Raw genomic sequence first — 13,422 nt, 5'->3', positions numbered from 1 at the left:
ATTCAAGTCTTGTGTCCATTTTTAAATTGGGTTATTTGTCTTTTTATAGTTGAGTTGTAGGATTTCTTTATATATCCTGGATATTAAACCCTTATCAGATATGTGGTTTCCAAATATTTTCTCCCATTGAGTAGTTTGTCTTTTCACTTTCATAATAAAGGCCTTTGATGCACAATTATGTTTATAATTTTGAAGGCATCTCTTTTTATGTATTTTTCCTTTTGTTGCTTGTCCTTTGGGTATAAAGTCTAAGAAAACATGACCTAACACAAGATGCTGAAAATGCTTCCTTATTTCCTCCTAGGAGTTTTATGGTCCTATATTTAAGTCTTAGATACATTTTTAGTTAATTTTTCAATATGTTGTGTAAGAGGGATCTTCCTTCATTCTTTTGCATATGGGTATTTAGTTCTCCCAGCACCATTTGTTAAAGAGACTATTCTTTCCCAGTTGAGTGGACTTGGCAGCCATGTAAAAAATCAATTGTCCGTAAATGTGAGGGAATATTTGTGAACTTGCAACTCAATTCCATTGGTAAAAATATCTACCCTTGTGCCAGTACCCATGCTATTTGGACCATTGTAGCTTTGTTTCAAGTTTACGATCAGGAAATGTGAGTACTTCAACTTCGTTCTTCTTTTTCAAGAGGTCTTGGCCCCTCCAAACAAATTTGATAATTGGGTTTTCCATTTTAGCAAAGTAAGCAGTTGGAAATTTGGTTGGGTTTGCGTTGACTGTAAATCATTTTGGGTGGAATTGACATCTTAACAATATTTATTCTTCCAATCCATGGGCTTGGAATGTTCTTCAATTTATTTAGATCTTCTTTGATTTCTTTTACCAAAGTTTTGTAGTTTTCTGTGTAAAAGTTCTATACAAACTTGGTTAAATTTATTCTAAGATATCTGATTCTTTTAGTTTCTATTGTAAATGGATTTTTCCCCCTTGATTTCCTCCTTGGATTACTCATTACTAATGTATAGAATCACTACCAAGTCTTGCGCATTGATCTTGTACCCAGCCATGTCACTGAATTTGCTTATTAGTTCTAGTAGCTTTGTTGCTGATTTTTCAGGATTTTCTATAAGTGGGATCATGTCATCTGAAAATACAGTGAAAGTATTCTTCCTTTCCAATTTGGATGCCTTTTATTTCTTTTTCTTGCGTCATTGCTCTGGCTAGAACTTCCAGTAAAATGTTGAATAATGATGGTGACAGTAGGCATCCTTATCTTGTTCAAGATCTTAGAGGGAAAGCTTTCAGTCTTTTACCTTTGACTGCGATGTTACTAATGGGTTTTTCATATATACTCTTTATTGTGTTGAGGAAGTTTCCTTTGATTCCTATTTCCTAAGTGTTCTTTGTCATGAAAGGATGCGGATTTTGTCAAATGCCTTTTCTGCATCACTTGAGATGATCATGTGGTTTTATTCTGCCTTCATTTTGTTAATGTGGTATATAACATTGATTGGTTTTCTTATGCTGAATCACCCTCAAATAACTGGAATAAATCCCATTTGATTATGGTGTATAATTCTTTGAATGTGCTGTTGGATTTGATTTGCTAATCTTTAGTTGAAGATTTTTGCATCCATATTCGTAAGAGAAATTGGTATGTAATTTTCTTTTCTTGTAGTATTTTTATCAGGTTTTGCTATTAGGGTGTTGTTGACCTCATAGAATAAGTCAGGTAATGTTCCCTCCTCTTCAGTTTTTGTTGTTGTTGCTGTTATGTACGGGGTATTGAACCCAGGACCTCATACATGGGAAGCAGATGCATAACCAGTTGACCTACATCTGTTTTCCAACCCTCCTCTTCAATTTTTGGAAGAGTTTGAACAGATTTGTTATTAATTGTTCTTGGAATGTTTGGTTGAATTCACCTGTGAAGCTATCTGGTCCTGTGATGTTCTTTCTTGGGAAATTTTTGATGACTGATTCAATCCTTTTACTTGTAATTGACCTTTTGAAATCTTCTAGTTCTTCTAGAGTCAATGTAGATTGTTCGTGCATTTCTAGGAATTTGTCTATTTCGTCTAGGTTGTCTAGTTTGTTGGCGTGCAGTTATCCATAGACGCATCCTATGATCCTTTTTATTTCTGTGGAGCCAGTAGTAATGTCCCCACCCTCATTTCTAATTTTACATATTTGCATCTTCTCTATTTCCTTTATCAGTCTAGCTAAGGGTTTGCCAATTTTATTGATTATTTTCAAATAACCAACACTTGGTTTAGTTAAATCTCTCCTGTTTTTTTAATTCTCAATTTCATTTATTTCTGCTCTAATCTTTTGTTATTTCTTTCCTTCTTTTTGCTTTGGGTTTAGTTTGCTGTTCTTTTTCTAGTTCCTCCAGGTGTGCAGGAAGGTCTTTGGTTTTAGCTCTTTGTCCTTTTTTTAATGTAAGTGTTTAGGATTATAAGTTTCCCTCTCAGCACTACCTTCACTGCATTACATAAGTACTCATATGTTGTGTTCTTGTTTTCATTTATCTCAAGATATTAATTAATTTCCCTTGTAATTTCTTCTTTGACCCACTGATTATTTAAGAGGATGTTATTTAACTTCCATATGTTTATGGATTTTCCAGTCCTCCACCTGTTATTGATTTCCAATTTCATTTCATTATGGTCAGAGAAGATGCTTTGCATAATTTCATCTTTTTAAATTTATCGAGACTTGTTTTGTGACATAGCATGTTATTTATCCTGGAGAATAATCCATGTGCACTTGAGAAGAATGTATATCCTGCTGTTTTGGGATGCAATGTTCTGTATATGTCTGTTAGGTCTGGCTCGTTTTTTATATTACTCAAGTTATCTGTTTCCTAATTGATCTGTCTAGGTAATCTATCTATTGATGAAAGTGGTGTAGTGAAGTCTCCAACCATTGTTGTAGAGGTATCTTTTTCTCCCTTTAGTTTTGCCACTTTAGCTTTCTGTATTTTGGGGCCACATGATTAAATACATAAATATTTATGATTGCTATTACTTCTTGGTGGATTGCCCCTTTTATTAATATATTGTGTCCTTTGTCTCTTATAACAGATTTTGACTTAATGTCTACTTTGTCTGATATTAGTACAGCGACCCCAGCTCTTTGTTGGTTACTATTTGCATGGAGTATCTTTTTCCAGCCATTCACTTTCAACCTATTTGTGTCTTCGGGTCTAAGGTGAGTCTCTTGTGAAGAAAATGCAGTTGGATCAGGCTTTTTGTATCCATTCTTCCAATCTGTGTCTTTTGATTGGGGAGTTTAATTCATCGACATTCAGTGTTATTACTATAAAGGCAGTTCTTACTTCAGCCAATTTTTCTGAAGTAAAAAGACATGTCATATCTTTTGTTGTTGTTGCTTTTATGCCTCTCTTCCTTTATTGCAATCTCCTTTTCTATATAGTTGATCTTTTGCGAGGTATCTGAGTGATCCCTTCCTCATTTTTGTTTCTGTATATTTTAAAATACTTTCTTTATGATTACACTGGGGTTTATGTTATATAACCCACATCTATAACCTACCAATTTGAAGATACCAGTTTTGCTTCAGTAGCCTACATATTCTCTGTTTCCATATCCCTCTGTTTCCCCTCTTTATGTTTTTTTTGCCCTACTTTACCACTTTATATTTTGCATGTCTACTTACAGTGAATATGCCTTTTTCTTGTTTAATTGCATTCTGCCTCACAGGAATTAAAAAGTAGAGTTGTTTATTGAGAATACAGTGCTACTGGGTTTTGCATTTACCCTTTTAATTACCCTTACTGATAAACTTCACTTCTTCACGCTACTCCACACCATTTTTTCCTGTCTTTTCCTTTTAACCCGCAGGTGTCCCTTTAGTAAATCTTGTAGGGCATGTCTCTTATTGATGAACTTTCTCAGTTTCTATTTATCTGTGAATATTTTAAAGTCTCCCACATTTTTGAAGGACAGTTTTGCCAGATAAGGAATTTTTGACTGGCAATTTTTCTTATTTGATACCTTAAATATATCATACCACTGCCTTCTTACCTCTAGGGTTTCTGATGAGAAATGGGCACTTAGTCTTATTGAAGATCCCTTGTATCGATGAATCATTTTTCTCTTACTGCTTTCAGAATTCTCTCTTTGTCTTTGGATTTGACATTCTGAGTAGTATGTGCCTTGAAGAAGGTCTATTAGGATTTATTCTGTTTAGAGTGTTTTGCCCCTCTTGGATGTGTATATTTTTGTCTTTCATTAGAGTTGAGAAGTTTTCAGCCATTATTTCCTCAAATGTTCTTTCTGCCCCATCTCCTTTCTCTTCTTCTGGTATACCCATTATATGTATGTTTATATGCATAATGTTGTCACTAAAATCCTGAGGCACTGCTCAGATTTTTCTATTCTTTTCTCTCTTCTTCTGGCTGTATTATTTTGGTTGCCTTCTCTTCTAGTTCACTGATTCTTTCTTCTGCTTAGACTCATCTGCTGTTGTATACCTATAGTATGTTTTTAATCTCTACTATTGTGGCAGTTTGATGTTTACGAATTCCAAAAAAGATACTTGATTATGTTTGTAAATTGGTCTGTTTCTCTGGGTGTGATACGCTTTGGTTGTGTTAAATTCAAGGATTTTACATTTACTTGATTGTGTTAAGATTAGGGCTTTGATTCGCCCCTTGGTGGGCTGTATAAACTGTGCTCAGTTAAGAACACAGATGTAGACACAGATACACAGAAGAAGATACATGGGAATAGAGAGAGCTCCATAGACACAGCATAGGAGAGAACTTGACCCTGGAGCCCCGGAGAGGTGAGCCATTCGCCTGATAGTTTGCCAATGAAGAAGGCCAGAGGCCTGAGCAGCTGAACCCAGAAAAAAAAAGAGCCCTAGGAAGAGAGACAAGCCCAATGCCAGTATACAGCTGAGATCGGAAGAAGCTGGGCCCACAGAGCCTTAAGAGTGAAGAAGGCTGAGTCCCCACAGATGTCACCCACGATCTTGCTCCAACATATGGCAACAGCATTTGGTAAGGAAGGAACCTCAAGTTGGACTCTTTAGGGCCTTGTAACTGTAAGCTTTTACCTCAGATAAATACCCTTTATAAAAACCAACAGATTTCTGGTACTTTGCATCAGCACCCCTTTGGATCACTAATACAACAATTGTGCCTTCACTTCCATAATTTCTGCTATGTTTCTTTTCACACTTTAAAATTTTTCTTTTTGTTCACATATTGTCTTTTTAATATCCTTTAGCTATATATCCTCCATTAGTTTGTTTATATCAATATTTCCTTCCATCTCCTTGAATCGATATAGAATATTTGTTTGGACATCTCTGATTAGTTGTTCCAAATTTTATGTCTCCTCTGTAGTTTTAATTTTTTTCCCTTGACTGAGCCATATCTTCTTGTTTCTAAGTATGGCTTGTAGTTTTTTGCTGATGTTTGAGTATCTGATTATTTTCATATGGATCCTGAATTGTCTTTTGTGGAATCCAGAAAATTATATTCTTAAGCTAACCCATTCCTGTGCCTGTAAACCCAGTGTAGATGGGGCCTTTTGGTTAGAATCAGTAGAGGTAATTTTGATTAGATGGCTTTAGCACATCTGATTGGACTATGTCAATGAGGCATGACCCAGGTTGGGTCTCCACCCTCTTGCTGGAGTCTTTTATAAACTGAGAACTGGAAGCAAAAACACACAGAGAAAGGAAGCCACCATTTTGACTGCCATGTGAGAGAGAGGGCTCCTGAGATCGGCCACTATCTTGCCTTGTCATATGGCAGAAGCTTGGATCTACCAGAAGCAAACCTTCATGAGACCGCATCTCTGATGATGCCTTGATTTGGACATTTTCACAGCATTGGAACTGTAAGTTTTTACCCTAATAAATTCCCCATTATAAAAACCAACCCATTTCTGATATTTTGCATCAGCAGTCTTTGCAGACCAAAACAATGTGTTAACTCTGAAGTTCAGTTTCTCCCTCTTGCCTGAGATTTTACTGTTGAGTGCTTTCTGTTAAGGTTCTTCTTTGAGGCTCGTTCCAACTTATTCTGGACCTTTAGAGTAGCCCATGTTTAGCCTGTTCAGGTTTTCTCAACTCTTCATCTGATTCTTATCCTGGATATGAGATAGAATTTTTTTAGATAGACCTTTTGCATACAGTTGTTTAACCTCCAAGAGAAAGCTTCCTTTCTTCTCCTTCTCTGGAAATCTTTCTTTTTTTTTAATTTTTAAAAATTTTAAAATTTTATCCCCCACCCCCATCCCCTGAGATGGCTCCCTAATCTGTCTGCTTGTTGTCTGCTCGTCTTCTTTAGGAGGCACCAGGACATGAACCCGGGACTTCCCATGTGGGAGGAAAATGCCCAACCACTTGAGCCACTTCCGCTCCTTGATGGTTGTATTGTCAGCTGATTGCTGTATCTGGTCATTGTGGCATCTGCTCATCTTCTTTAGGAGGCACCAGTAACTGAACCTGGGACTTCCTATGTGGGAGGTGGGTGCCCAGTTGCTTGAGCCACATCTGCTCCCCTCTCTGGGAATCTTGATCTGTTCTGTTTGCTTTTGTGTAGAATTTTCTCCCCAGCTCCTATGAGTTGTTTAACTTCTCTCCCTCAGTCAATGCCCCCTTTTCATAACGTTTTCTATTCTGAGACCCATATTGTCTTATAGGAGTTCTGTCCTTCCTGCCCCTTTCCTTTCCATGAGGCTCTTCTGCTTCTTCCCCATTAGTATATCCCAACCCTGGAGCCGGATGGGGTCAATCCAGAAAGGTCCATTTGCTCTTGGGTGGTCCAGCGAACGGTGACTAGATTGAGCGTGTGTCCCTCTGTCCAGCAGTTCTGTTGTGGTCGCTTTTATCCTTGGGGCCCTTTTGTATGTGGCATTGCTCAGCTGCTTGTGTGCCGCGCGGGGTCTCTGTGGCTTGGGTCCCTGTGCCTGAGTAAGCACCCAGGTCTAACTCGCTGCTGAGTAGCTCTCCTGGCTGCATCTGTGGCAGGAGGCACCCGGGCCAGCCTGCCTCTGTGACTCTTAGGCTACTCGGGACCAAGTGAGGGGAAGGGGTCCAGACTGGTGTGTCTGGGACATAAATCTCCTCTCTGATTTTGCTGTTTTTATTTTTCCTTTTTCTTGAATTCAGCATTTATGGAGTCCTTCTCCAGTTTATATCATATTCCAGAGTCCAAGCTACAGGGATATGTCCTTTTGTTAGTTGATTTTGAGGGGAGATTTATCCAGGGGGTAAGTCAACATGTCGATGATATCTTTTTAATGATCACGAACACATTTGTTTTTACGTTATTTTTCACGTTTTTTCAGTGAGAATTAGTACCCCGGCAAATAGACCCAAGGTCAATCAACTAAGGATATTAATATTATATCTCACAGTGATTTCTAGGGGCTGAGTTATCGATGAACCTATCTGGAGTAAACCTGTTGAAATCGCTAATAAGGCAGAAATTTTACTGACAGAAAAGTTACTTTTGAGAAATAGAAAATCCTGCTAACAGCTTCTCCAAAAACTTTGTGCCTGCCAAATTCGAAACAATTAAATTGGCACTTTGCAAAAAGTCATGAAGTAACATGTTCTTTTGGGTGAAAAAAAATGTATGCTGTTTTTAAGGAGGCATGGCGATAGACGTTTTGGACCAACCGCCACTGTCATATTGCAATATTATAAAATGGGATTGTTTCCCGCTTTATTCAAAAAGGACACAGCTCTTCTCTTTAGGCCAGAGGCATAGCTCTGTAGGCCACCCTCTTTTCCTGCCTTTAAACCAAGTTTAACTTGAATTACCAGGCAAAGCGTTATCATATTTCTTTTTTCCTCTCTTACTTCCTCTGCCTGACAAATATTTAAAATTCCTTTTGTGATTTCTTTGTCCCTGTGAGGGAGAGGAATGGGGCTGGGGGCTGGATGGGGGCTGGAGGCCGAGGATCGTGCCTGGGTCCCAGGATCCTCGGCCAAGCGGCGTGGGTCGTGCCTAAGAGCTTTGTGTGTGAAGCTTTGAGAGCAATTCAGCAAGTTACTTGCTATTAATGTATGCTTGCAGTGGCCACTTAAGGATAAACAGAGAGATCAATAAACAGGACACAAACATCAAAATAGACTCATACACATATGGTTGATTGCTTTTAGGCAAAAGTGCCAAGGCAGTTAAACAAGGAAAGGAGAGTTTTTCCACAAATGCTACTGTACCTACTAGAGAGCTAGTTGAAAAAACATGAAACTTGACCTTTACCTTTCACCATACAAAAAATTAACTTTAAGTGAGTCATACAGCTAAACATAAAAGCTAAAACTCCAAAACTGCTAGAGTAAAACATTGGAGAAAGTCTTTGCAATCTTGGTCGGCAAAGATTTCTTGTAAGGGATACAAAAAGCATGAATCATAAAAAAGAAAAAAAATAATTTGTACTTCATCAAAATTAAAAACATCTGCTCTTTGAAAGAAACATTAAGAAGAGGCAAGCCACAGTTTAGAAGAAAATATTTGCAGTACATAATCTGATAAAAGACTGGTAGCTAGGATTTTTTAAAAACTCTTTAAAAGTCAATAATAAGAAAACAAAACAACCTAATTTCAAATGAGCAAAAGGTTTGAACAGACACTCCACAAAAGAAGGTATCCATGGCTAATAAATAAGCACATGAAATGTTGCTCAACATCATTAGTTATCACGGAAATACAGATTTTAAGCACAATTAAGTAACATTACACACCCATTAAAAGGCTAAAATCTAAATGCCTGATAATATGTGTCGAGAAGTATGTGGAGTAACTGAACATTCATACATTGTTAGTGGAAAAGTGAAATGGTACAACCATTTTGGCAAACATTTTGGTAGTCTCTTATAAAGTTAAACACATACCTACTGTTTGATCTAGTATCCCACTTCTAGATATTATATTTACCTAAGAGAAATGAAAATGAATATTCATTACAGCTTTACTCATCATATTCCAAATCTGGAGACAACCCAGATGTCCGTTAACAGGTAAAGGCATACATGAAATGTGATATATCCATGCAATAGAATACTGCTTAGCAAAAAAAAAAAAAAAAAGAGAATGAGCTGTTGACATATTCAATAACACGGATGAATCTCAACATAATAGAGCTAAGTGAAGAAGCCAGGTACAAAAGTCTATATTCTGTATCATTCTATTATATGAAATTCTAGAAAAGCCTGAAAACAGATCAGCAGTTGCCTAGGGCTGAGGGGGTGAAGGGAAGGGATTGACTGCAAGGGGGACATGATGGAATTTTTTGGGGTGAAGAAAATAGTTTCTATCTTGTTTGTGGTCATGGTTACACGTGTGTATGCACCTGTTAAAACTCATTGAACGGGAAGCAGATTTAGCTCAACGGATAGAGCATCCGCCTACCACATGGGAGGCCCGAGGTTCAAACCCCGGGCCTCCTGATCCGTGTGATGAGCTGGCCCACGTGCACAGTGCTGATGCATAGGGGAGCCCCACGTGCAAGGAGTGCATCCTGTAAGGAGAGCCGCCCAGTGCGAAAAAAGTGCAGCCTGCCCAGGGTGGCGCCGCACACACGGAGAGCTGATGCAGCAGGATGATGCAACAAAAAGAGACACAGATTGCCAGTGCCACTGACAAGAATGCACGCGGACACAGAAGAACACACAGCGAATGGACACAGAGAGCAGACAACTGTGGGGGGTAAGGGGGAGAAATAAAAATAAAAAATGAATCTTAAAAAAAACAAAACTCATTGAATGATACATTTAAAATGAGTGCATTTTTATCGTATGTAAATTATCCCTCAAGAAAGCTGCAAATTCTTCCACTTTGTGTGTTCTTACAACTGCTTCAGCCAATAGAGTATGGTGAAAATGACACTATGTTACTTTCAAGGCCAGGTAATAAAAAGTCATGGAGCTCCCTCCTGGTTCTTGCTCTGAGGCATACCAGTTGCTATCTAAAAAGTCCGGCTACTCTGCAGCCCCCACACTGGGCGGCCAGTATCGCCGCTCTGGTCAGTTGCTCCAGCTGCGCCCCGCCTACCAGCCCACGAAGCTCCAGGCGCGAGAATGCCACCGTCTTGGACACTCCCAGCCAGTGCACCCACCAGCTGAATACTGCTGAGTTGGGCTTGGCGGGTGCCACAAGGAGCAGATCACCCAATTACTGGCTTACAGAAGCTGTAGATACAATAAAATGATTGCTGGTTTAAGCAACTAAGTAATGAGGTGGAGTGTTCTTTATCTATTACTGCCTAACACATTACCCTCAAATATTGTGATTTTAAACAACAATAACCATTTATTAAATTGCAGTTTCAGGGAAACGAATGTGGCTCAACCAGTTGGGCATGCACCACCACACAGGAGGTCCTGGGTTAGGGTCCTGATGCCTCCTAAAAAAGAAGACAAGCTAGACACCGCTTTCTGCCACAACGAGCAGCTGCCACAACAGGAAGACACTGCAGCGCACGCGGAGCAGATGTGACTCAGGCCACTAGGCACTCCCCTCTCACGTGGGAGGTCCTGGGTTTGGTTTCCGGTGCCTCCTGGAGAAGGTGAGCAAACAATGAGCAGACAGAGGAGAGAACCATCTGGGGGAAGGAGGGATACATAAAGAAAAATAGTACATAAAATAAATATTTTAAAGAATTGCCGTTTCCATGAATCAGCAATTTAGGGGCAACTTGACTGGGTAGTTCCACCTTGAAGGTTGCAGTCAGATGTAGGACAGATTTTTGTCCTTGCTTGATGGAGCTTTCATTTGGGGGGAAAAGAGGAATGAACAAGTTAATTGACAATTGCAACACAGTTGGATAACCTCCAGAATATGGTAAAGCAGGCTGCTCTGGGAAAACTTAACCCAGTAGCAAGGGACAACGAAAAATTCCAGAGAAAGTGAGGTCTAAATTGAGACTTGACAATGACCAGGAATTATTAGCCAGCCTCTTATCTTAGACATAAGAATGAAAATGAGGGAAGTGGATGTGGCTCAAGTGATAAGGCCTCCACCTACCGTACGGGAGGACCTGGGTTTGATCCCTGGGGCCTCCTGGTGAAAAAGAAGAAAAGAAAGTGTGCCTGTGCAGCGAGCCAGTGCCCCTGTGGTAAGCCAGTGTCCATGCCGCAAGCTGAATGCCCACATGGTGAGCCAGTGCCCGTGCAAGTGAGTCACACAGCAAGATGATGATGCAACAGAAGAGAGACAAGGGGGAGTCGAGGTGAAGCGCAGCAAAAACCAGGAACTGAGGTGATGCAATTGACAGGGAACCTCTCTCCACATCAGAGGTCCCCAGGATCAAATCCCAGTGAATCCTAGAGGAGAAAAACAAGAAGAGAAGACAAAAAAAAGAAACAGATACAGAAGATCACGCAGGGAATGGACACAGACAGCAAGAAAAGCAGGGCGGGGGCAGGGGAGGGGGAGGGGAAATAAAGAAATAAATCTTTAAAAAAATATGGGAATGAAAATGATGAGTTTCTGATAGAGCTGAAAGAAGTTTACTACGGTTAAATAATAGGGTCCCAGAGAGAGGAGAGGAGCGAGACATGAGACTGGAGAAGCAAGCAGAGGCAGAGCATGCTGGGCTCTCTCAGCTGTGCTGAGGATCCCAGACTCTGTGATGATGCAAAAGGGGCCTCCCTTCTTACGGGAGGAGGGTGGGTGGGAGAGGTCAAGACTGGGGCAGGTTCCCCGATGAATTCCACTGGCCACAGTTCCAATCTTTCATCTGCCCAAGGGCTTTTCACACAGGTCCAGCTTCTGCTCCAAGGAACGTGTCTCCTGCTCTGCCCTTTGCGAGACTGTGCAGGAATGATCTCATCTGTCTGACTCAATTTATCAGCTTGCCCAATCTCTGGCACCTTCCGTGATTCAGGGGAGATGGGCACCCCCCACTGGGAGCAAGCCTGTGAAACTCTCCCATCACCGTCACACCAACTAGCAGAGGAAGGGGAAAGGAACACAGGGTTATGCTTCCTCACGTCTGCAGAATGAAGCAATAGAGATTCCAACGTCCACCTTTCAAGAAATCAATTTTTTGTAGAAGGGAAAATAAAAGGGCCATTTTCATGAATATCTACCCATAGTAGGAAATCCAAGGTAGTGCCCTGTATTTATAAATAAGAGGAAATAAGGAGGTTTTGTATCACTCCCTGCTCTTTAGATGTTTTGAGGAAACACTAACATTTTACCTGTTACAGCACACTAGCTAAGAAAATGATTGCCGAAAGACTGCATTATATGATTCCATTTTTATGGAATGTCTAGAAATGGCAAATCCACACAGACAGAAATCGGGAGAAGACTTCGGCTAGGGCTGTCCACAATCAGGTCACAGCGGGGCCAGGTGGGGAGACTGCTGTCCAGATTCAGCAGTAAGGACCTCACCATGGAAAGACCCTCTTGTGGCCGCATCTGCCTTTGGGAACTGCCCGTTGTGGAATCTGGCAGGAAGGAGAGGTGTATGGTGCAGAACCAGGCTTTACCGAGGAATACTTTCTTTACAAAGTGAATTTCGGAGTCCGTCTGGGTTCTTTTGAAACCGCTCACTAGCTGTGTGACCTTGGACAAATTATTTCACCTTTCTGCACCTCAAAGTCCTCCTTTTAAAAATGGGAATAATATTGCATACCTCTCAGGACCTCTCTGGAGATTAAGTAACCTCTCGGGACTGCTCTGGATATTAAGTAAACACCTGGCTTGGGTCCTGGCATAGCAAGGTTAGTTCCCTCATCAGCCCTTCTGAAACAGATGCGAATGGCAGAAAGCGGAGAAGGCGGCGCTCTTCTGGAGCACATGTCCCACGTCGCTGGGGGAGGCTTGTTCTCCTCGGTAGCACCTGTGTTTATGGAGACTCCAGCCTGCCTCTCTGACCACGCCCGCTCAGCCGCCGCCTGCTCAACGTCGATTCAATGGCTCAGGGGCACAGCACGCCAACCTCGTGATCCTGCGCCCTCCATCCGCCCTCCTCCTCCTGGGTTCCACATTCAGCAAACGGTTCCAGCATCCGTGAAGACGGGGAGTCGTTGTAGATGCCTTCCTTTTCCTTACAACCCAGATCTAATGAATCTCTGAATTCTGTCATTCTACCCAGAGATTGGGTAGAGCAAACCAATGCATTAGTTTTCATCCAAGGCTATTTGTTGAGCAACTACTATGAGCCAGGTGCCGAATCAGGTTTCCTGGTCACTGCCACCCCCTGATGGAGGTCGCAGTCCTGGGGCTTGACGGATGCAAGAGCTTTCTTCTCGGTTGCTCCCAGTCTCCTTTCCACCGCTCTCAATTCATTCTCCACGCTCCCGCCAGCTGTTCTCCGGCTTACCTCAACTGGCTTCCGACGCGGCCCCTAGGAGGAGTCCTGATCCGGCTGGCGAGACCCCCCTTGTGCCTTGTGCCCCTAGAATGTGCTCCCCCCTCTCCTGCCTCAGAGCCTTTGCATATACCGTTCCCTGGCCCTGCCA

This window comes from Dasypus novemcinctus, chromosome 10 (assembly GCF_030445035.2).
Source record: "Dasypus novemcinctus isolate mDasNov1 chromosome 10, mDasNov1.1.hap2, whole genome shotgun sequence".
NCBI classification, from domain to species: Eukaryota; Metazoa; Chordata; class Mammalia; order Cingulata; family Dasypodidae; genus Dasypus; species Dasypus novemcinctus.
The sequence above is the reverse complement of the archived record's forward strand: the minus strand, read 5'-3'. Positions refer to the sequence as shown.